This window comes from Symphalangus syndactylus, chromosome 18 (assembly GCF_028878055.3).
Source record: "Symphalangus syndactylus isolate Jambi chromosome 18, NHGRI_mSymSyn1-v2.1_pri, whole genome shotgun sequence".
In the NCBI taxonomy this organism is placed as follows: Eukaryota; Metazoa; Chordata; class Mammalia; order Primates; family Hylobatidae; genus Symphalangus; species Symphalangus syndactylus.
Genome location: NC_072440.2, coordinates 104,880,344 through 104,905,980, shown reverse-complemented (window position 1 = coordinate 104,905,980; position 25,637 = coordinate 104,880,344).

Genomic DNA, 25,637 nt, shown 5'->3' with positions numbered 1-25,637 from the left:
TCTCTTTTCTCCACTGTCCTAAAGAGACTGCCCTGGGTGGCCCCTGCCTCGATTAGGTCACCAAATAGTTGCATTTGCCCTCCCCTGCCAACTCCCTGAGGTCAGGGTGGTGGTGTGCGGATTCCTAGCAGACGGCGCAAGGTCTGAGGAAAGCTGGGTGGTGGATACACAGTTGATTAGTGATAGGAACCACGGTGGAGGCTTGTCAAAAGTCATGAGAAAGACAGACAAGCAGGGGCTGCCTGATTCTATGTGGAGCCCTGGGGCTGGGACTCAGCAAGAGCGGCAGGAGGGGACTGAGCTTGCTTTTAAGGACTGTTCAGAGAGCAAAGGGACCCAAAGGGAGAAGGAAGTGCATACCCTGACACAGAGAGTGAGGTGGAGACCCCAGCCCTGTCACAGAGCAGTGTGGGCTGGAGACTACGCGCGGGGTGCAAGGGCTTCATGCGCCCTAGGGAGGAGGTCACTGTGGGCAAGGGGTGGAGTGGGGTGTATGGAACAGCCAGGCACCCGCATTGAGTCCACCTCTCAGTTCACCCCGGTCAGCCCTAGACTTCTGGGCTAGCCCAGCCGCTCCCTGCGTCCTGGGATGGGCTGCCTGTCTCAGGCCTGCGAGTGACAGGCGCAGCCCGGCTGCAGGAGCGCGGCTGGGGCTGGCCGCTCTCGCTGCCCTCTCTCCGGAACTGTTTTTTTCTGTCCTGGTCTCTGAAAGCCTTATTGATTGCTCAAAGTGAACTTCTCAGCCCACGGTTTCCTCACCCCCGGGCAGCTTGCATTTCCTCTGCCGCGGCCTCTGTCGCCTCCCCTCCCGCGCGCCTCGGCCTTTTACATTTCAAATGCTCGACAGCTGGGCCAACTTCTGCTTCCGCCTAAAGAAGGGCTCTTTGCCGCTCACAATGGCCGGCCAGTGGCGCGGGGGCTCTTTTCTCTCCAGCTGTGACAGAGGCTTTTTCAAAGGCCGGGGGGAAGCTGCCGTCCAGCTGCGCGCCTGGCCGCGGGGGCCCTGCATGCTAATCAGCGGCGCGCAGAGCCGGGCTCCGTGGGGCCGCGCAGATGCGCCCTCCCTGCCCGCAGAGCCTTCCGGGCAGGTGAGGCCGGCCGGGCGTCACCGCAGGTGTGCACTCCTCGCGCGCACCCAGCTCTCTTTGGTGTTTCTCCAGGCCCCCAGGGCCCACCTGAGTCCCAGCCCACAGCTCTGCCCGAGTCTCCTTCCAGGAATGTGGTCCTGGCGCAGGGTGCTCCAAGCCAGGCTTCTGTATGCACTGGAGAAATGCCCTTGGCTCTATGAGGATGACCACAGAACCTGGACACACTGGGTGGGGGCGGGGGCCGGGGATGGTGGTAGAGTCCTGATCCTGGCCACAGCCAGATGATTTTTGGAATAACCCAGCTTCAACTTGTTCATCCCAGTTTATTTTGTTTTGGGGGAACCTTCTGCTTTGTACCATGAGCGTCACTGCCCGTGGAAACCCTATCCATCTGTGAAGTCCTCTTTTATATGGCCTGGCTGTCCAGCCCCGCAGGCATTCCAAAAGTCTTCTCTTTGGAGCACCGTGTTATTTCACCGTGGAATTTTGCTTGTCTTTAATAAGAATATCAAAGATTCATAGTAATTGAGGCTTCACTAAGTTCCAGGTGCTAAAACCTGTCACGTGCGTTAATCTCATCGGGGTTGTACAGTCCCTCAACACTGGAATTGTACAATCGTCATTTTATACGCAGGGGACCAGGGCACAGAGGCTGAGTGCTGGCAGGGCCATGGCTATCATGGCTATATGCCCCACCCCCATAGGTATCCTCTCTATGTGTCTGATGGCAGTCCTGGGACTGGAATCTCCTTTAGGACTGGACTCTAGCATCTTTCCTCTTGGCGATCCCTAAAGGGCCCGCCTTGCAGACACAAGGGATAAAGGAGATGGAAAAGAGGTGTCCAGAAATGTCCTGAGCACCTACACTGCCACCTGCAGTAGGATCATCCCTGTCACACATGTGACTTCACCCACGGGGCCACCCACAAGGAGAGTTCTTAACTTCGCCATTTTTTTTAATGGTAAACAGTAGATTTTGGGTGTACTGGACAGTAGGAAACAAAAATGTGTATAACAGCTCCCGTTACTTACTATGGCTACTTGTATTGATGTGGCTCAAGGGCTGCTCTCAGAGTGAATTTCTTCAAGGCGTGATGGACATGAGCTCCAGCTTCCCTCTCTCCTCTGTCCTCCAGTGCGATGCCTTTACCGGTTGGGAGTCATAGTGAACTTCCTTCTTTTCAACATTGCTTTAATGCTTATGATACTTATTTACAAACCACAACTCAATGAGACAATTACTGTTGGCCATAATTCACAAGTGAAGACAACTAGATAAAAGAGTTAAAATGCCTATTAAAATCAGAGAAGGACATTCTTGTACACTGGAATTCTCAAACTCATAATTCTTACTTGGCCTAGAGATGGGTTTTATTTGGACCACATGATGTCTTCCTGTATAAATTTGAATTTGTTAAAAGGTACTTAAAATTAGAATATTTTACATTTTAAATATCCAGACTTCTAGTCTCTCTGGACAAATATCAGATGACCTGGCCACACTTGGCCTTCATTTTCACATGGCAACAGTCGGTACTGATTTTCCTCTGATCATCGTGTATGAAGGTGGCATCTCCCATGTGCCCATCTCCACCCTCAGCCTGTTTCCCTGATTCACAGCATCTGTCTGGCTCCTGAAGGCATTGTCTTTGCCTGGTTATGCTTCAATAGCACCACCTCTGTCCATGGAATAGTCTCTCGTAGAAAAACAGCTCTCTCTGTGATCAGAAAGTCTTACTGCCATCAGAATCTGTGTTCTATATCTCTTGAGCTCTGCATTTTGACATAGATTTCAAAGCTCAAGAAGGTTATCACAGAGACTTAAGTATGGTTAGGCATCGGAAACTCCATTAATTATTAGCTACATCACCATTTCCATTCATGCAGAAAAATAACTTGATACAATTTAGTTCTTTTTTTGTGGTAAAAACAATCCTCAAGAATGGTCCTAGCCATTGCAATATGAAAAGAAAAAAAAAGAAAGAAATGAAAACTTTAAACATTTAAGTAATAGATAAAATTGCTATTATATGCAAATAAAATATTTTTGATAGAAAATTCAAAAGAATCCCCAAACCATTAACACTAATGCCTACTATATTCAATTCATTTATTCAACAAACATTTATTGAATGCAGTGGCTATTCCAGTTGCAGCAGGTGAGAAGTGCAGACAGTTATGCTTAGATAGGGCTAGTCTTTTATTTGTTTAAGAATAAATTTGTAATGTGTCTTATGATGACACAATTGCTCTGGAAAATAATTTAAAAATAAATTTATTGACATATATTTTTTGAAATAGATGGTGATCAGAGTAGGGCTCATAACAATGAGATGACATCTGAGCAGTGCCTTGAAAGAAGTGAGGGAATTAGTGAATAGCTGAGCAGGGTGGGGGATCCTTCTGTACTGGAGAACGATAAGTATGAATGGTTCAAGGTGAGGTTGGAGAAGTGATACAGGTTCAGATGACATAAAACCTTGTAGCTCCTTGAAGGATTTGAGATGGGGGCCATTTATGGTCTTCACACTCATTGCTGAAGGAAGTACAAGATTGAAAACTGAGCAGACTCAGCTCACACCTGCAATCCCAGCACTTTGGGAGATCAAGACCATCCTGGCTAACAAGGTGAAACCCCGTCTCTACTAAGAATCCAAAAAATTAGCCAGGTGTGGTGGCATGCACCTGTAGTCCTAGCTGTTGGGAAGACTGAGGCAGGAGAATGGCATGAACCCAGGAGGCAGAGCTTGCAGTGAGCCGAGATTGCGCCACTGCACTCCAGTCTGGGTGAGAGAGCAAGACTCCGTCTCAAAAAAAGAAAAAGAAAAAGAAAGAAAGAAAAGAAAACTGAGCAGGCTCTGTTTTACCACCTCAGCTTAGGAGTGTGCAGTGGATGTGGGGGTGTGTTGCTCATAACTCCCCCTGAGGTCTGAGGTATTTATTATCCCTGTTGCTGAAGTGTTGGGTGGCTCCCTGGGACATCCCTCCCCATAAATTTCTCAGATAAAGAAAGCCATCTAGCACAAGCAAATGTCCTCTGCCTAGAAGCAGCACACTTCTAATGATGGCTGACATGGGAGTACAAAGACACAGCTCATGCCTCCATCTGGAACAATTCTGAGACGCAATTTCACCTCCAGGGCCCTTGTGGGATCAGCTAAGGCTCTGCGGTAAATGAATCACAGTTCAAGTCTTCCCTCCGCCCACATCTCTGCCTCTAACTCCCCTACAGGTGAATTCCTGAAGGGCTGGCCCAATAATGTCCTGTACCAAATCTGTGACTCAATTTCCCAGGGAACCGAAGACAAGTGGTACGTTCTTATTTTTTTTCAACAAGAAGTAGTCACATTCTCCCATGTTGGCGAAAGTGTGATGAGAAATGCAGTCTGTGTGCCTGGAAGAGAAACCCCATTGGTGAGCATTTGCAATGTCCATCCTATGTCCCTTTAGATATCTACAAAGATACTAAGTGAGCAAGATGATGTATGAATCCAGACTTCAGGAGCTATGTCCAGACTGCAGATAGTAATCCTGGGTGGTATTTAAAGACATGGAGCCAGGTAATATTACCTGAATGCAGGTAGAGAAGAGAAGAGATGCAAGAACTGAGCTGTGGGGCACACCGATACTTACAAAATTCAGGAGATAACAATGAGCCAGGAAAGGAGACTGAGAATTTAAAGATGGGCGTATTCTGTGTGATAAAGCTCCTCAGTAAACACCCTAAGAGACTCCCACACTTGTACACAAGGAAACATGTAAAATGGACATAGCAAAATTTCTTTTTTTGTAATAAGAATAATGGAAGTGATCCAAATATTCAGCCACATAAGAAAGTATAAATAAATCATGGCAAAATCATAAAGTGACATAGAATACAGCAGTTAGGACTTATGGGTTTGCATGGCGTGTGTTGATATGGATAAATCTCAAAAACATAATGTTGAGTAAAAACCCAGGTTTCACCAGCATCCGTTTAATATGCTACTGTTCATAGGAAGCTTAAAAAACATTCAAAATACACCCTAGATTGCTTATGGACATACACTTGTATAATAACGATCTGCACATGGGATGCTGTACATTCTGCAGTGGGGGAGGGAATGGGAGTTAGTGTGCATCCTGCCTGTCATACACGCTGCCCTTTGCTAGTCTTGTTGTTGCTGTTGTTGTTGTTTTGTTTTGTTTTGAGATGGAGTTTACTCCTTTACCCATGCCAGAGTGCAGTGGCATGATGTCAGCTCACTGCAACCTCCGCCTCCTGGGTTCAAGTGATTCTTCTGCCTCAGCCTCCCCAGTAGCTGTGTTTACAGGCACGCACCACCACGCCTGGCTAATTTTTGTCTTTTTAGAGATGGGGTTTCACCATGTTGGCCAGGCTGGTCTCAAACTCCTGACCACAAGTGATCCACCCACCTTGGCCTCCCAAAGTGCTGGGATTACAGGTGTGAGCCACCACACCTGGCTCCCTCTGCTATTCTTGTAAATGTCTGAAGTATTTTATACAGAAAGACACCTTCCCATCTTACTATTATAAAGCCCCTCAAATATTAACAAAGTCAGCTCTGTTAGGTGTCATTTGTAACCACAAATTGAAAATCACTGGTAGCCAGTAACTTTGATTCACTTGTGTATTGCCAATGCATCATGATGATTATAGTAATAATAATGAAAATGATTGTAATGATGATATACCCCTTGTTTAGCCTACATTGTGGTGGACACTTTGCCAAGCCTTCTGATGCATTATTTTATTTAATCCTCTGTAGGATCCTAGAATAGAGAGATGATTATTACTCTTATTGTGCAGATGAGAAAACTGATGTCTAGAGAGAATGAATAAATCCCATCTTTCACAGCTAGTAAGCAGCAGAACCAGAATCTATCCCACCATTGTTTTCCTCTAGAGAAAATATTCACCCTTGAGAAGCTTCACCCTCTCTCTGCACAGTGTGATCCTCAGACCATGCGTTCCGTTATTGTCGTTAACTAAAAGTGAACCACCAGAACTGCAGGTGCCTGCAAAGGCCAGCAGGAATAGCAGCATGTGTCTGACACAGGTCCCAGAGAAGTTCTGGCTTCTCTTATTTCTGAATTATTGAAACACAGAGTAGTAGCAGAAATACTGTCAAGGCTTTTTTCCCATGTTCCCATGGCAGTGAACCCATTCGTGCTCTGAACTCTTTCCATTCCATGTATTTCTTCATAACAGAAGGTGTCAAAATACTCCATGCTTCCTCTTCTGGGGAAATTAACTTAATTCAATTGAACTGCACTTATAATCACAGATGGGAATGACCTCAGAGAACTTCATTTCAACCATCTCATTTTACAGATGGAAAGGAAAACCCCAAATTTAAGTGACGTCCTTGTTCTATATAGCACCCTTCCTTACTGGAACCCAGCGACTCTCAGTTCTATTTGCAATGGAGAACCACCTGGGGAATTTGAAAACATTCTGCTGCCCTGGCCACATTTCCACATACTCTGATTTAATTGGTCTAGGGAGGGACTTGGCTTTCAAACCGTCTTCATCTCCCAGGTGCTTCCAATATGCAGCCATGGTGGAGAACCTCTGCTTTTTGTCTCCTTCCCTGGCACATTCACATAAACACATCTTTGATCTTGCTGGCCCAAGGAGTAATTACTGAAGCCCTGAGCTTATTTTACCAACAGAAATGGGACTGCTTGGGAACAAATTGGGCAATGTTTGCTCTTCTAAAATCCCTCTGACGTTGTTCTTAGGAGACTTTCCCCCCCTATTTTTCCATAGACAGGTCTTCTGATATGTTAGGTTTTCTTCAGTGCATTTTTTGAGAGGTAAAGAAAATAAAAAAGCATTGTTTTTATCAGCCACAAATGGAATATATTTGGGAGTAATGGCAGCTCAGAAAGTTAAGGATTGGATTTAGTTATATTTGAATAGTCTGTAAAAGCCTAGCTCCAGCTAATAGAATGTATATTTTATTTAAAGCAGGCATTGTCAAACTTCTTCTGTAAAGGGCCAGATAGTAAACACTTTCAGCTCCACAGGCCATATGGTCTCTGTTGCAACTACTCAACTCTGCCATTTAGGTGTGAAAAGCAGCCACAGATAAGACATAAACAAATGGGTGTGGTTGTGCTCCAAGAAAACTGTATTTAGAAAAACAGACAGTGGGCTGAATGTGGCTCATGGTCATTATTTGCCAACTTCTAAAATGTCAGATTAGAAAAAGTACCATTTGATGATGCTCCACCTCTAACAAAGGCCAAAATGGAATTTAAATGTTTTGCTTAGATGATGGGGGTGGTTTCTGAATTTAAGAAAAAATCCCTAATGTTGTTTTAATATTAGACTCATGTGTCCAAAAGCTTGCAAGACCCCAGTAGAAATTAAACAGAGTGTATTTCAGCGCCTTTTGAGCATCTCTGTATCTTTTTAGTACATCCTACCTTTGGTGCTATTTACAAATGTTTTTCTTTTTTCATCTTAATAAAAATTTAGCAGAAAAATCTGCTAAACCCCAGAAGCGTCAGATAATTACTTGGAAAATGGAAAGGCAGTGAACGCTAGTCATTTCATAATTTCAATTTTGTGATTACTTTATTACAGAAAAACTTTCTTAACAGTTGCATCATTTGAATCAGTTTTCGGTTTCAGCCCAGACCACGGGCACTTACGAAAACCTACCCTAACTTGGTTTAGGTCTTCGAGCAAGCCTAGAAAAATGCTTACTAGAATGAAAAGAATCCTTAATGTGTTCTAATCATTGCTATGAGAGGTTGGAAGGCAGGCAAATGCTTTTCCTTTGCTATTCTCTCAGCTTATAACATCCTGCCTAAATTCTAATAGCGTCTCATGGCTATACAGGGCTCTTTCAGGAATAGAGTAAGGTGGCATTGAAAGTTAGGTATGACTTTCCACTGCAACTCAGCAATGACCACTCACTTTTGGATTAATAATGAACGAGTATCTAAAGGTTACTGAGCGAATGTAGCAGAACCAGCCACAGGGAGTCATCAGGAGGCATCCCAGCTGAAATACACTGTGCAAGCCTGGAAGGAAAGAGGTTCCCCTGCAAGGCACTATCTGGACTGAGGGGTTTTCAGGGAGCCAGTCATTCACTAAACCCATATGGACTGGGAAGCAGATAAAGAACTGAGGCCGCAACGTAATCAGATGGGATTTGGGAACAGAAAGTCAGATAATGCCATGTCTGTCTGGACCTTACACCAGAGCTCTAGAGGGTTCTCTGAATAAAACGGTAAACTTTGAGACTTTTGCAGGACACTTTCAACTCTAAGCTGCCTTCAACTCCTTATTGTCACTTATGCTTCATTTACTTTACTGCAGTTTTCATTTATGTTTTCTCACACCTGTAATTCCAGCACTTTGGGAGGGTGAGGTGTGTGGATCACCTGAGGTCAGGAGTTCAATACCAGCTTGGCCAACATGGTGAAACCCCTTGTCTGCTAAAAATAGATCGATACCATCCTGGCTAACACAGTGAAACCCCGTCTCTACTAAAAATACAAAAAATTAGCCAGGCGAGGTGGCGGGTTCCTGTAGTCCCAGCTACTCGGGAGGCTGAGGCAGGAGAATGGCGTGAACCCCAGGGGGCGGAGCTAGCAGTGAGCCGAGATTGCACCACTGCACTCCAGTCTGGGCGACAGTGAGACTCTGTCTCAAAAAAAAAATAATAATAAATAAATAAATAAATAAATAAATAAAATTTAGGCAGCAAGAGTAGGAGGTTTGATTGTGTGTCTGTTGTTTTAGTCTCAGGAGTCTAATCAGCCAGCCATGAATTCATGGTTATAGGGTTACAGCATTCCTATGACTTTTAAAGTCCTGTGATTGGTTCAGTCAACAACCCAAAAAGACTAATCATAGTGTGAAATATCTACTTCCTGTGAACTATACATTGTCATATTTCTACTTTAGTGCTGCGGAGTGCTAAAAATAAACTACGTTGGTGCTAAAGAAAATACCTTCTTCTTCACGTCAGTAGGGAAAGTTTGAAAATTAGCCTTGTTTTCTACCAGCAAACTCTGTTCATTTGTTCTTTCATTAAACCCTATTACTGAAATTCTGCTGGATGCCACCACTGTACTAGGCATGAGGAATGCAGTGGTTAGGAAGATCCTGTTCCTCTCCCAAGGTGTTCCTAGATAGGTATGGAAGGACGACAAGAAATAAATAGCTACCGCTATTATGAGTGGCATGGTAAGCACAGGGTGCTAGGACAATTCATAGCAGTGAGTTTCTCCCAAATCTAGGACTCAGGGAAAATTTTCCAGGCGAGTGATATCTATCTCAAGACTAAGATAAAGAAGATGTCTTTGTTTTACATCTGAAAATTTATGTCAATTTTATCAGCTCATTTGAATTTTTGAATGAGGATTGCAATTAGAATAGATTGTTGGTTTTTACATTACCTCTTCCTCTAATAAAGTTGCCATTTTTGTCCCATCACAAAGAATGTGTATTAAGTAACATTATATGATTTTTTAAAAAATCATATATGATTAAGTAACATCATACAACTTTTTGTTCAAGAAAGGACAAAAACATTACTGGCGAAACTAAGCCTCTGGTTCATTTGATGTCATTAGACACTAAGGCCTACAGATAAGAAAATGATGATGAAGAAATGGCAGAATTTCCTCTTGATGATGGGAGGCTTGGTCAAGGCCAGGAAGACCATTATGTAAGGACTGTGTTGAAGAGACCTTCAATACTCTGACTCACTCCCCCACCAACATAACTGCTACTGACCGCTGGCACCATATTTTAATCAAACTTTTTCAAGATTCATCCACTCATTCATTCAAAAATATTTTTAATGAAATATTTCAATAACAACTGAAAGTGAAATGGCCCTTTAAGTGGAAGAGCTCATTTTTCGTGAGTGAAGCAAACAGGAGAGTTGTTCCCATCAGGGTGTCAGGACCATTCATGGTTGGCATATGTCAAGTGTTGATACTCAAAGGTGGGCAGAACTAACTCAACCTAAGAAAACAGAAAAAAGTTCCAGATTCAGGCAGGTGGGGAAGAGTAAGAAGAGCATTCTATTTGGTCCGTTTAGGTTAAGCCAAGTAAAAGGACAAGATGTGCTTTAGAAAGAGCGAGCAGCTTGGTTTCTTTAAAACATTAACCTTCTGGGAATAAGGATGGAAGGATAATTTGAACAGAATACGGGGATATTTTTCACTTTTGGGGATTTTATGCTTTGATCAATTTGGAATTACTAAAGGACTTTGACCAAGGCAGTGATTTAATTAGTTTGTCACATAGAAGATGCTTCTGGCAGTACAACAGTGAAGGGCTGACCACAAAGACAATAGAGATGAATGTGTATGCATATGTTGGGGTGGGTGGAGAATAAAATTCAATTGCCCTGTTGAGAGATAGTGCATTGAAAGGATGTATTGAAGGCAATTTTGGGAATTAAAATGTTCAACATTATTTGACCAGTGAAATGTGGAGGTGAGCATGAGGAATCAAGAATTATTACAATTTTCTCATCGAATACATGCTATGGCGCAGGGAAAGCCAAGAGAAGCATGTTTAGGGGAATGTCATGAGATACAATAATCTTAGGTGATGGGCTTCTTGATGTGCCTCAGCTTTCATCATGTATTTCTTCTTACTTCCTTCACTCAGAAGCTGTAATTTATGCAAGCTTCGACTGACTGTAATTCACTTACTGCTCAATGCATATTCTTCTGAATGATCTGTAAAAGGCTATTTTGTCCAAAAGCTGTGTGTGGGACAAATGTGATGATGTCAAGGGATTTCATTCTGGACAAATGCATATAAGAAAAAGATTTTACAAGCTGAACACACCGAATTTCCTATGATAAAATATTTCTTTAAAAAATAGGAGAAAAAAGTACAACGGCTTTAGAAATACCAGGTGAGGGATGTGTGAACTGATGAGTCTGTGGCTGTCACTTGCCCGTTATCACACGGTAAAGTGTCAGCAATGCCTCCACACCAAGCTAGACAAAGAGAGCCTTTGGAACCTATTCTAGTTACTCTAGAGATGCCCACAGAAGGCTGACTCTGCACTCTGTTGATTTATTTGAGTAAAAAAATTAAGTGGTTCAGACATAGGATGGATATATAAGATCAGTCTGGGATTAGCTCACTGCATTGTATTCATTTTCCTGTGTTCAAGGGTCATTTGAGCCAGTGGAGCTCTGTCTATAAGAAGACCTTTGTGCCTAGGGCTGAAGCATGGGGAAATATAACATGTTCTCCTGTTTTTGATCATTGCGTCCCATCTTAACTGCAGAATGAGTGTTGGAAAGAAATTCTGACTTTGAATTTATCACAAAACACTCTTCAGTGTAGGATCCCAAATACTCTCTGAATGGTTAAATAAATAAGTGAATGGATATCTTTCCTCCTGGAATGAAAATGGTATTTAAAGTAGACCTGGGTTTACCTCCCAGCTCTGATCTTGATTAGGTGTAAAACCAGGTGCAACTTATTTGACCCATCTTAGCCCCAACTTCCTCCCTTACCTGAGAAAGAGGTAGAGATACCCATTTCATACACTAGTACATAAGGAGCAGGGGTGATATAAGCAATGGACTTTACTCATTGTTTCAACAGTTGGCTTTCAACGCATGGTAGGTCTTACTAGCGTTATAAAGATTCTTTGCCAAGTGTCTGATTCTCTAAGCTTGATATGGTTTGGCTGTGTCCCCACCCAAATCTCACCTTGAATTGTAATAATCCTCATGTAGGAAGAGTGGTGCTAGGTGGAGATAGTTGAATCATGGGGCCAATTTCCCCCATACTGTTCTCATGGTAGTGATTAGGTCTCACAAGATCTGATGGTTTTATAAATGGGAATTCTCCTACCCAAGCTTCTTGCCTGCCACCATGGAAGACGTACCTTGCTCTTCTGCCATGATTGTGAGGCCTCCCCAGCCACGTGGAACTGTGAGTCAATTAAAATGCTTTCCTTTATACAGAGGTTGCAGTGAGCCGAGATTGCACCACTATACTCCAGCCTGGGCGACAGAGCAAGACTCCGTCTCAAACAAAACAAAACAAACAAAGAAACAAAAAAACAAAAACTCTTTCCTTTATAAATTACCTAGTCTAAGGTATGTCTTTATTAGCAGCATGAAAACAGACTAATACATAGCTGTATCATATACCCACCTTGTCAAAAAACAGGAGGAGAGGGGAAGAGGGTGAAAATTTTTCAAAATAAGAATATTGAAGGAGAACCATGGTTGAGAATACATGCTGAGGGAATCTAGAATATTCAAAAGAGAATTGGCACTAGGGATACATGTATCATAACACTCCTCTTGTGGTTTATCCCAGAAATAAAAGCTTTTTTGGATAAAGGATTATTTGTACAACCATTGGTGAGGAGAGGAGCTGACAAGAGACTGGAGCATAGGTGATGTGACACTTCTTCTTGCCAAACTTTCAACACAGCTTGTCATGGTTCAGCAACATCAGTGGGATTTATTGGTTTGTCGAAAGTGACAAAAGTTTTCTCAATAGGCAATGATAAACAAAGGAGATTGTTACAATAAGAATGATTTTGGAGTTCTAAATCAGATATAATTTCACCAGAGAGAATGAAAGTATGGAATTTTACAAGTCGTGTGTGTGTGTGTGTGTTTACACCATTATGCTGTGTTCAGGCAGCTGCTTTTCCTTCTTTTTAATTAGCATTTTAAGAAACATTTCACATTCATTGTTTGTTTTTATATCCTCTAGTTTTCTTCTATTTCTTTGTAATCATTAGAGTCTCTGTTTTATGTCTATGTCACACACACACAAACACACACACACACACACACTCTTTCAAAACCCCCAAACACCATTTTTTTATTGCCCTATGTCTCTAAGTTAAAGGAAGCTAACATTTTCACCTCTCCTTGTTTCAAGTAATATTGTTTATCAGCACTGAACTTTTCCTTTCTCAAGATACCTGTTTGACTGTGAGTTTGATGATCATTCCCCCACATGCCTATGCGAAACCTGTAATTAAAGACATTTTATGAAAGACACTGCAGTCGTCACTAAGCTAAAAGACTTTGCTTTCAAGTGGTGAAGCTGAGGATCCAAGTGCTTAAGTTAAAATATTGGTTATATAATTAACACATGTGCTTGTCAACTAAATGATTTTTTGTTTTCTCTTCAATATTAAATATTTAGCAGAAAGAGATAAGTGCAAAAAGGCAAGTGTATAACATGATCATTGATTTGTTTTATTTCCTTTTTAATCTTTGATTTTTGAAGATCTTAATTCAACAATTAAAGGGCACTTAGTGCCACCACTATCCTCCATCTCACTCCCTCATGGAACAACTACAGACTTTAACTTCTTTTAGTCCAAGTAAGATAGCTGTAGAACAGGGAAACTTTAATATGCATAAAGGCTGAAGGGTACTAGAGCTTAATTTCTTACTCACATAAAGTATAAAGGAGGTGTTCCTGTTGGTGGGTGTCCCTCTTCCAAGCAGGGATGCAAGGTGCAGCTTTTTTCTTTTCTTTTCTTATCTTCTTAGTTTTTTTTCTTGAGATGGAGTCTCGCTCTGGTGCCCAGGCTGGAGTGCAGTGGTGCCATCTCTGCTCACTGCAACCTTCACCTCCCGGGTTCAAGCGATTCTTCTGCCTCAGCCTACCAAGTAGCTGGGACCACAGGCATGTGCCACTATGTCCAGCTAATTCTTGTATTTTTAGTAGAGATGGGGTTTCACCGTGTTAGCCAGGATGGTCTCGATCTCCTGACCTCGTGACCCTCTCGCCTCGGCCTACCAAAGTGCTGGGATTCCAGGCATGAGCCACTGCACCTGGCCCAGCTTTTTTCATATTGAGTAGAAGCCCAGGTAGAAGAGAAACTCGTGGAAGATGGCTAGAGCAGGGCTTATGGGCCATGCTGGAAACTGTAAAATAGTATACAGCTATTTTGCTCATAGTTTATGGGCTGGAACTCTGTTACATGGACACACCTAACTGCAAGAGATCCTGGAGAATGAAGACCAACCGTGCATGTGTGTACACAGGAATGCATGCACAGAAATGGAATCACACACTTCCCATATTTTGCTGCACATTGCTTTTACCATACAGCCCATAGAGCTCTATTGCATTATTCTTAGGGTTTGTATAGGGTTTTAATAGAAGAATGTTTTATGTTTTATTTAACCAGTTTATAAGCCTTCATTTTTAAAACCACACCAACTTTCACAACAGAATAAAAACCTTGCTTATTAATTCTATGTAATGACATGTTTTGGAGATTTGAATTTTGTTGGTAATTAAGCCTTTATCACACTAAGCACCACTTTTCATCTAAATTTTAAGAAATGTTTGCACGAAGCTCTTTCCAAATGCATTGCACAGTTAGGTGCTTTCTTAGAAAAAAAATCATCCACAGACAATAATTTAACAATTTTATTCATGAGAATGGGGATGCCCCAAGCACTTAGTTTGTCTCTCCTAGTTCCCACTCTTCTTGACTAGTTAGCTGTTGCCCTAGGCTGTGGATGTAAGCAAAGTATGCTTATTTGGGGCCAACATATACAAGATTGGCTGCAAATTTCAAGCTGTCTTCCGCTGTCATGGTGATCAAGGATGCCTCATATTGAAGCGGTGGATGCACTAGATCAGAGTGATAAGAATCATTGAATTACTAGATGGAGGACTACCCTGAAAAATTGCCAAGAATTGCAGTGGAATTTTCATGACCAAAAAATGCAAACCATTATTGCATCAACCTTCTAAGACATAGGTGTTATTACCATAGCATATTCTAGCCTAAGAAAATGCTTATGCAATATTATTTATAATATTAATCATATTACTTTACATTATTTATTATATTAATTTACATGTTTCGATGGATTTATAGCTTGCATAAGGCTTTCTTAATCATTAGCTTAGGAAATATTTTATGACTTGTATGACAATGCAACTGTGGGAACAAACAATTTTGAGATGTGTTCTACTCAACATTTATGAATTTATGCTATTTTACTTTTGAGTTTGCATATCTTCTTTTAATAACATGATTCTGCTTTTGTGTATGTCTTCTATCCTATTGCAACTTTTCATGTTATGTGATTTTAGTAGGCAACATTCAAATTTAGTTTTACCTGTAATAGCAAAAGTAAATTGTCTCAGAATGAGAACCTGAGAACGACCTTTCTAAGTAAGCTATTTTACTCTTAGTCCATAGAATTTGAAGCCTTTGTTTTCTATCAGAAATATGATCTCAATAATACTTCAAATTGCTTCCGATCTATTTTGTTTTTTAAGACAGAGTCTCTGTCTGTCTCTGTCACCCAGGCTGGAGTGCAGTGGCACGATCTCAGCTCACTGCAACCTCCGCCCCCTAGGTTCAAGCGATTCTTCTGCCTCAGCCTCCCAAGTAGCGGGGACTACAGGCGCATGCCACCACACCTGGCTATTTTTTGTGTTTTTAGTAGAGAAGGGGCTTCTCCATGTCAGCAAGGCTGGTCTCTAGGCCCTGACCTCAAGTGATCTGCCCGCCTTGGCTTCCCAAAGTTTCGCCACACCCAGCCTCTGTCTGTCTAGTTTTAAGAGTGGTCCTGTGGCAATCCTTAGCTTCTCTACGTGTTTTTAAACTTAATTCCATCTTGTTTCTCCTTGCTTCCTATCTACACAACACTTCACTCTGTCTCGATTACTACATGGTGAATTGAAGTTCCAGTAGAGAGGGAATTGAGCTGATACTGAGGAGGTATGTAGGCTAATACTGCCCGGTACTAACTTGGTTTCCATTTTAGCAGAAGGCAAGTCACTGCGTTCCTTTTTCCAATCAGTAAAATTATAAGGCTGGGTTTGATTACCAATTAAGATTTTTCTGTATACCAAATTATCTGGTCTTTGGAGACTGAAAAGCTGTTCAAATCTTATAATCAAGCAGCAAAGAAGTACTAGTTAACATATTTTCAGTATATGCTATGAGCCAGTTCACAATGCCATGCACTTCACTGTATCATCTCATTAAACAAATCTGTGAGATTCTTTTACGATTTCTGTTTCATACATGGGAACTGAGGTACAGAGAGTACCATGCTCAGGGTTATGGAAGGAGTAAGCACTGAAACCGGCAGTTGCATCCGAGTGTGTCTGACTCCTGGATCTCAGGTCTTCTACAAGCAAACAGCAGTAGTTGCTACATAGGTCCTCAGAAAATTAACACAATAAATAATAGGTGCTGTAGTTTGTACCAGAAGCCAGGCCACATTTCTGCCCTTGGTTGCAGCCTTTTCTGCCCGGACGTTGTCGGTCCATACTTCCACAACCTGTCGTCTCATGGTTAAGGAATCCCTCAGGAGCAGCAGCCACTGCAGCTTCTGGGCTGGCTAGCCATGCTTCTGTAGATTCCATGGGTGGGGAATGGATCTAGACAGCCTATTAGTCATAGCACAACAGGCAGCATGAGCTTCTTGTTGCATCGGTTCCATATGTCCCCAAGGTAGGCCCAGGTGATTGCCATGTGCAATGGGGTCTGCATCACAGCTGAGGAACATGGAGGGCCAAACCCCTAACCTTAATGGGGCTGCTAGCAAACCTGCCCAAACTTTGTTTCTGAAGGAGACACTATCCTTATTATCTTGATCACAAAACAAGTCTGCCCTTTGCCCTTAAGGGAGACACTACCTTCTAAAGCTGCTAGATAAATGTAGTCTGAGATGCAGAGACACCACAGAGAACTGCATCCTGAGAATTCCTAAAGGTGAAAATGTGGCCAGAAGCAAACTCTATTCATATATGTGTCCATCTGCTGGGCTTCCATAGCATTTGCCTTGCTCAGACTTCTCTCCACAGCCAAGAAGGGTGATACAACGTAGAGCGTGGAGTGTGGATGAGAAGTAGCCGCAAGTTCCCCAGAAGGCTATTTTTCTCTGGAGCAGATAGTCTGCGTGTAGATTGGTATAATCCATTTGGAAAACATTTTGGAAATATGAAGAAAAAGACATATAAGTGCATCGATACACATTCAATGGAAATTACAGGTCTTGGAATCAATCCCCAAAGGCATAATTCAAAACTCTTGGGAAGACCCACAAAAATAGATCCTTTATGTAGCAAAAAGGTGATCATAATTTAAGAATAGGAGAATAGATATGATATAGTGTATTTTCCTGATGAATTATTATCTTTTTACTTAAAATGATGGCTATGGACTCCAATAAAAAGAAAAATATCTATGACATAATGTCATATGAAAACTGAGTTTAAACTGTGTATATAATATGAGTACAAATGTGGTAAAACACTCACTCCTAAGGGGAACAGGTTTGAAGAAAATTCATTAACTCCTAAGCATTTGTTGAATTAGACTGAGAGAATGAAGAATGACTTTTTCTCTCTTTTTATAATTCCCTGCTAACTTTAGACACATAGTTAGATTTTATAAGGAAAAATATGTATAAGGCTAAAAAGAAAAAAAAAATTGTAGTGATGTATTGATGTCCTCTCTAGACCTAAATCAGAAACCACCAAGCATTTTTCTTCTTTCTAATGTTGTCTTTTCATTTATTAGGTTTATTAATTAGAATCTCTCCATTAAAACTATTTGTCTACCAAGCATAAAACAGCATCTGGGCCTCTAAAGAGAAGTCATGGGACAAACTACCTGCCCAGGGCTCACTGTTGAGGCAAAGGTGCACTCCATCGGACAGGATTCCATTTTATCTCTCCTGGATCTTTCCTTTTTCTTTTCTTTATTTATTTTTATATTTATTTATTTATTTATTTATTTATTTACTGAGACGGAGTCTCGCTCTGTTCCCCAGGGTGGAGTGCAGTGGCGGGACCTCGGCTCACTGCAAGCTCCTCCTCCCAGATTCTCGCCATTCTCCTGCCTCAGCCTCCCGAGTAGCTGGGACTACAGGCGCCCGCCAACACGCCTGGCTAATTTTTTGTTTTTTTTTTAGTGGAGACGGAGTTTCACTGTGTCAGCCAGGATGGTCTCGATCTCCTGACCTTGTGATCCGCCCCCCTCAGCCTCCCAAAGTGCTGGGATTACAGGCGTGAGCCATTGTGCCAGGTATATCTTTCCTTTCTCTACAGGAATCCCCCCAGGAATAAAATGCAAACTTGCATGGGTATTGCAAGGTCTTTAGAAGTTAGTATTGACTCCTTCATAATCCTCTGCCCCCTCTCCCATCATTAATAGAGCCTTCCATTAACAGCATCTCCCCGCCTAAGCATGCTGGGTCCCACCTCGCGACCATCCCTTACTCTAACTGGACCTACACTGAAATTTTTCAAGCTCCCTAGAATGTTCCAGGGTCTCTGGCTTCCGAATCTATCACCTACGGTTCTATCTGCCCAAAACTCTCTGCCTCCCCAATTCACTCTCACTAAACTAGCTGTTTCCTGATTAAAATTACTTTCTTCATGACGAAAACCTGTACTCCAGATCCCCCAGTCTGGATCAAGCACCCCCTCTGGGTCTCCTCCCTAGGAGCCTTCACCTTAGTCCCTGCCGTTACCTGAGTCTCATCGCCCTCATGCTGCTCTCAAATGCTCCCTCCACAGTCTGGGAGGTTTTCACTGGGGACTATCCTGGAAAAGGCGTAACATGTGATTCTAAGAGGTGACAGTGAGCACCCACACGTCATCTCAAACTGCTGAGAACAGGGAAGGCAGGTGAAGGTCCTGCTTCTATTGTTTTGCAACAACATGAAAGCACAGTTTATTTCCTACATAAATTTCACTTTCTAAAGAGGCCTGATCTTGGGTACTGAGATGTGAGATGGACTTCATGGCGAGCTGGCTGCATCACAAGCCCCAGAGGGTAAGAATCAGGCCTGGGACAGAGCACTCACACACATACCGTGTGCTCACAGCTAAGGGCAGGGGTGGGCAGCGAAGAAAGCTTTACATAGCTCCCATGTAACCTGACTTATATCTCTGCTTTCACAGAATGAGGCATAAAACTACCAGCTAGGCACTCGCCTTCCTTTCTATTTAAATTTGCTCTATTGGAATGTGTTTCTATGTCTCATCTAAGTTATTGTCTCATAGTGCTTGGATAAACTTTGTTTTCCATTATCTTCCTAAAAATAAACTTCTTGAAATACTGTGTTAAATCATCTCAACTTACATCTGAGGTAATCAGGCTTTTGGTAAATTCATGAAGTATTTATTCCAAGTGCTGGAAATTCACCCTTGAAGTCTCATCTCTGAGTGAAATGTCTGCCTTAGAGAATAACAATGATCACAGCACCCCAGGACTTCTCCTGTGTCACTCGTTCTCCTCCCTCGCCATCTATGGGGAGAGGCGGAGAAACACCTGCTCTCTCATGGCAGCTGCACCCCTCTCCCCACATCTGACTTCCTCCTTGGTGGAGAATTACTGACCATTCCTGTCAAGAATACAGCACATCTGACAAATAGATTGAACTGAAAGATGTATAAAATCATCTAATTGTTAATTAGAGAATTAGGTAAAATCCTTAATATGTAGAGAAATTTAAATATATGTTTATAGGTTTATATGTATTTGGACAAAGATTTTTTTTTGTTTTTCTCTGGGCTAAAACACCCATAACCATCATCTTTGGTGAGGAGAAAAGATAGATATTTTTAAAAATGTATGTGATGAGAAATTATTTATTCAAATATTGTTTTTTCTTATTTTCAATGTTCATTTTTTCCCTAAAGATCAATACCCATCACTGTATGCATCTACTTCTTGGAATTTGCAAGGAAATCAGTCAACAGATTTTTCAAGCCTTGTAAGTTTATCTGTCTGAGAAGTTCACTGGCTACGTAACATCCTGGACTCTGGAGCCCAAGAGATGTGGTTTCCATTTTGGAGCCATTTTCTTTAATAAATAAGTAGTGAGGCTGCCATTCTTGTCAAAATTGAGGACCACAACCCTACTCATGAAACCGAAAGATTGTTTGTTATGAGGAGTTCTGTTTGAGCTACACAAGCAATGTATCCTTTTTAAAGAAATGTATCTAGAATCTGAGGTGTTCATTGCTCCAAGCAATGAAGAGAATGGCTCCAAGCCATGTGCAAAATAAAAAGAAAAAAAAAACCCCACCAAATTGTTGATATTTTTGACCAATACAGTGATTACACTGCATTCCCCAAAGGATTGCCTACACATGTGTCTAAGCTAGAAATCATCTACAGTCTATACTGCGGGGCGGATCAACGGCAATTTCATCAGCACCAGCCCAGCTGCTCCGTGACAGAGAGGCCTGCATGCCGCCCTCAATCTTCCACCTGTCCACGGCTGACACAAGGTGGGAAAGGGTTTTGCTGACATTAGTGATCTGAGCTGAAAAAGTGAAGCCACCTTTTGGCATATAATTCGTGCTGGTTTTTCGATCATTTGTGTCTGTGTGTTTCGTTTTTGTTGCATTTTTTTTCCCTTCTGAAGAAACTCGTCATGCAGTATTGAAGGTGACCTGACTGTGGCAAAGAGCTTGTTCTGTGTGGTTTGCCTTTCCACCCACGCACAACACACTTTGCAGACTTGACAGGGATGGATCAGCCTCATAGAAGAGAAAACAGAAAACCAAAAAATTACCCCCTCCTCTGAAAAATACCCCCGGTGTGAAACTCTTTCTGAGAAAGACTAGCCCTTTTCTTTAATGTAAAAAAAAAAAAAAATAACAAAAATAGATTTCTTCTCAAGACTCTTGTTTATTCAGATGATATCAATTCTGTTTCCAGCACAACATGTTGTAGCTGCTACTCAGAGATTTTTAGAAAGTCAGATCGACGCGACTGCAGTGGGTTTTTGCTGTGAGTGAGCTGTGCTTCTCACTTGCTTACTAGAAGGTAAATGCATAATTATACAGCACGCTCATGGAAGAGCAGTGAACTTTATGGGCGTATTTCTAAAACAGTCTGTTTACATCAACGGTGCTATACAAGTAACAAATACTAATAACAGTGTGAAGAAAATTAGCTCCTTAGATGCATAACAGTTAATATGTAGCTCTGTATAATTAATATCCTGCAATTTAATGTGTTACTCATTTTCTTTTTTCCCCTCCCCTTTACTAGGAAGAAAGAAACAGAATTTGTTTAATTAAATATGGCATTTTCACAGTAGTATCGAGCCAAAATATATCAGGCTGAATTAATCTGATTTCCTACCCCATCAACTTGACATTGGGCATCAGTTTATGCCCGACTTCCACTATGCCCACTTAGAATATGTAAATGTTGTCACCTCCTCATTGATATTTTTATCTCCACGCCTAACAAATGTGTAGAGAGTTCTCTCCACTTTCAAGTAATTGTATATACATTTAATCAGTGGTTTTCAACTGGGGCCAATTTTGCTCTTCCAGGGGACATTTGGCGAAATCTTTGGCTGCTATAACTAGGGAAGAAGGGAGTTCTATTAGCGTCTGGTGGGGAAAGGCCAGGGACCCCTGCAATGCCCAGGCACACCTCCACAGCAACTATTCACCTCAAAATGTCAGTAGCATTGAGGTTGAGATCCCCTGCATTAGCTCCTTGATCTTTAAAACCATCCTCCAAGGTAGGGATTGTTATCAGTCTCCTCATTTTATGCACGAAATAAAACAAAACTTAGGCCCAGATGAGCCAAGAGATTTGTATCCAGGGTAATCACAGGGCACAAAGTGAAGGGCTTGGGTCTTGAATTCAGGACTCCAGAGTCTAAATCCCTCCACACTTGCCCCAGCCATATTTTTTTTTTTTTTTTTTTTTTTGCGTGAGTCCTGCTTGCATAAGGCACTTTTGTTTACTGTAGCTGACAACATATGTGCTCTACAGAAGTGTGTGGGGGCATATTTCCTGACATTCACACTCTTATTCTAGCAAACAGTTCCTAGGAGGCAAACAAGTCTGACTTGAGGCAAAATTGTGAGAAAAAGCCAAGCCCATCTTTGTGCTTGTGTCCTCCTGTGTTTGTCAGCGTTGCCCCCAACGAAGTGGACACCCTAGAGAGTCCACTGCAGTGTGTTCTCGTTCTTTCCTGGCCAGGAATACTTAACCCCACCCATCAATGCGTCTCACTTGTAAAATATATACCAGACCCATATTGCAGCTAATCAACGAGCCAGGCGGAAAGATGGTATGCCCAGAATGTGGGCATCTCCTGGTAAGCAGGAAAGGCTTCCTGGCCTCTTCAAAGCAGATCAGATTCCCATCGAAGCCTGTCCTCATTTGTGAGGTGTCAGGGCCACGCACGTTGTGGCTTTTCAATGGAAACGTGGTGCCTGTCAGATTCAGGAAGACGTTTTCCTACTGCCAAACCAGCTCTCTCCATGCTCCCCAAAACAACACTCACAAAAAGCTGCCCAAAGCTAGGGATACAGAGGAGAGGGCTACTTGCTAGAGAGACTTCCAACAAACATTTTTCCACAAGACAAAAGAGCAGAGAGATTCAGTTGTGTGTTCCTCCTGTGGTCTACAATAACAGCAGCCCCTCCGCTCTCAGCACCGCCCATGCTATCATGCCTCTGCCTTCTCTCTAGAGCAGTGCACTCCCGGAACACACTGGGAAGGGGCCCTTCCTCTAAACTATCTAGCTGTCACTGTCACCACTTAATAAACAGTTAAAATGCAGTGACTCAGATTGCAGGTGTCAGTTTGGCCTGGGTGATTGTCAAATGGACACATCCCAGCTAATTTAGGTTTTCTGTGGCTCTACTCAGGATGCCTAAAGGCAGGCCCGATGCCAACAGACTCTGGCAAATTCCAGGAGCAAGGGGGGCAGGAAAAGTGCATGGAGAGTGCGTCTGGGCATGGTGGCATCCAGGTGTGAGTGACGTTGAAGAAAGACTTGGGAAGGAGGAGCCTCATGCTCTGAATCAGTGAGTAATTTATGGTCTGTGCTCCAAAAACAGCAGCAGTCTCCCTTCTCCTACAACCTCTGGAGGCAGAACCCCTGGCTCTGCCATGTCAGGTCTCTCCACACCTGCTGTGAGGAGCAGCAGAGAAGAGAGTGTTTGTCACTCAAGGGAGTTCTTCATGGACAGCTCGCACTTGCCGTCCTGAGCCAGCTGGTCCCATCACTCCTTGTACAAAGGGCTTCTCTCCTACGCTCACTTAATTCAGTCAAATAGCATCCATGTGTGGTCCTGGGCCACATTCTATCATCCAGAGTGGCTCATTAAGGATGCCCAAGTGGGGTGAAGAGTGTCTGCAAGTAATTTTGTAAATTTTAACAAACTTAACAAGAAACAGTCTAAAGCATTCAAAACTCGAAATCGACCAAGTGCCTGCTACAGGCCAGGCACTGTGCTGGGCTCTGAGGATGCCCCAGCGGAATCCTTGAGCTCAGGAGTTTCAGAGGAAGCAAACAGTTGCCAAATAACTCTATGTACATAATAATAAGATACATGGGATACTTAAGAGAAGAGGAAAAAGAATTCCTATCACTGAATACTGGCGACAGGAGATTTGGAGCTGGTAACAGAGAGTATAAACCACAAAGTGCACATGACTTACCGACTTCAAGGTGTGTGGCCAGCCAACAGGCATTCTTGACATCCTTAGCGTGGAACATTTTGGGAACACTGTGCTTATTATTCCCATCACCAGCCCTTGCATTGACGTTTATTTCTTAATTCCACATTTATTCATCTTCCCACGTTTATTTATCTTTCCACATTTATTCATCAAGCTTATTCATGTTTCTAGCCTATTTTTAGGACAAAACATTAGCCTGAATTTTGTATTTCATGGATTTTCTGATATGGGTTTTTTTTCTGTTCTTTAGACCCAATTGAAATACTATCTCCTCCAGGAAGTTCCCACTGAATGCTTTCAGGATCCAATAATCTACACAGAGTGCCCACTCTCTATTTGCAGGTTTTAAATACACACATCACTTTTTATTTTTTATCATAATAATTAGGTTTACTGTTGTGCAAATTGCTTTATCCAGTTCACATTCTTACAATCATGAGAAGAATATTTATATCCAGAAAAATGCTAAACATGTACAAGTTAGTCTTTGGATTCATTGTAACTGAAATCTCACCAGCGCTTTCCGTGATCCCCGTACAACACTGCCCTTCCTCCATCCCCACCAAAGTCAGGCCCTCCCCACACTGTGCTAGCATAGAATCCTGAATATATCCCTTCTAGAGCCCTTAGAAATGACACTGCCACTTGTATTTTTGTGGTTCTCTTTCTCTCTGATGAAACTTGAGTCCTAAAGAACAGAGACTGAATCTTGTTTGCTCCGCATCTTGTTTAGGGCCAGATAAACAGGGGGAACTTAGTGTTCATATTGACTGCATGTAGGTTTCTGTATGTGGGCATCTGTATATGGGCATCTGCGTGTGGGTATCTGCAAGTGTGTATATGCATGTGGGTATCCGCATGTGGGTATCTGCAAGTGTGTATCTGCATGTGGGTATCTGCAGGTGGCTATCTGTGTGTGGGCATCTGCATGTGGGTATCTGCATGCAGGTATCTGCATGTGGGCATCTGTATGTGGGTATCTGCATGTAGGCATTTGCATATGAACAGCTACATATGGATATCTTCATTCTGCATGTGGGCATCTGCATGTGGGTATCTGCTTGTGGACATTAGCATGTGGGTATCTGCATGTGGGCATCTGCATTCTGCACGTGGGTATCTGCATGTGGACATTAGCATGTGGGCAGCTGCATGTGCATATCTGCATGTGGGCAGCTGCATGTGCATATCTGCATGTGGGCATCTGCATGTGGGCATCTGCATGTGGGTATCTGCATGTGGGTATCTGCTTGTGGACATTAGCATGGGGGCAGCTGCATGTGGATATCTGCTTCTAGGTATCTGCATGCAGATGTCTGTTACTCATGTGGGCAGTAGCTCTGAGGAACCAGCATATAGTCCTGAGGCTGGAAGCCTGGGACATCCCACTATTTATGTTATACAGATAAGTAGTAATATGCTCAAAACAAATCGTTCAAGTCATTCATCACACTGGAAACATCTTACTATGAGTAAATTCCACCTGAACATAAACAATTTTTGTTTTGTTCTTTAACCCAAACTTATGGACTGACCTTCAAGTGGCAATCTGAGTTTTAACCTTGAACTGTCTCTCATTAGGTGTTGAAAGCCAACTGAGCAATTAGCATTTCAGGAAGTTAGTGTTAGATGTGACCCATGAATGCCTGTGTCCAGAGCTTCGAAATGCTGTCTTCTTAGTAGCCTAAACCCTTGGATAACACACAGACCTTATTAGTCAGCCTCAGTAAACTATCATCCCTGAGTTACCGCTGAAACTCATGACGGCTACATTTTTTAGAATATTTTTGTAAATAATTACCATATAGCATACATATGTGTCTGTTTTATACAGTTTCACGATAGGCATCTCCGTTGTAACCAAGAAAGGCAGTATAACATCATGGCTGGGAACAGTGGATCACTGTCTTGGATCCCATGCCCATGGGTACTTCCTCTTTGACTAGCTGTGTGTAAACTTGACTAGGCACTTATCGGTGCAAAGCTTCCGTGCCTTCTTTGTCCAAAAATGATAATAAGAATTATCTCTGTGTTTGCGAAACTGAGTAAAATTCATATGTAAAATGGCATACAT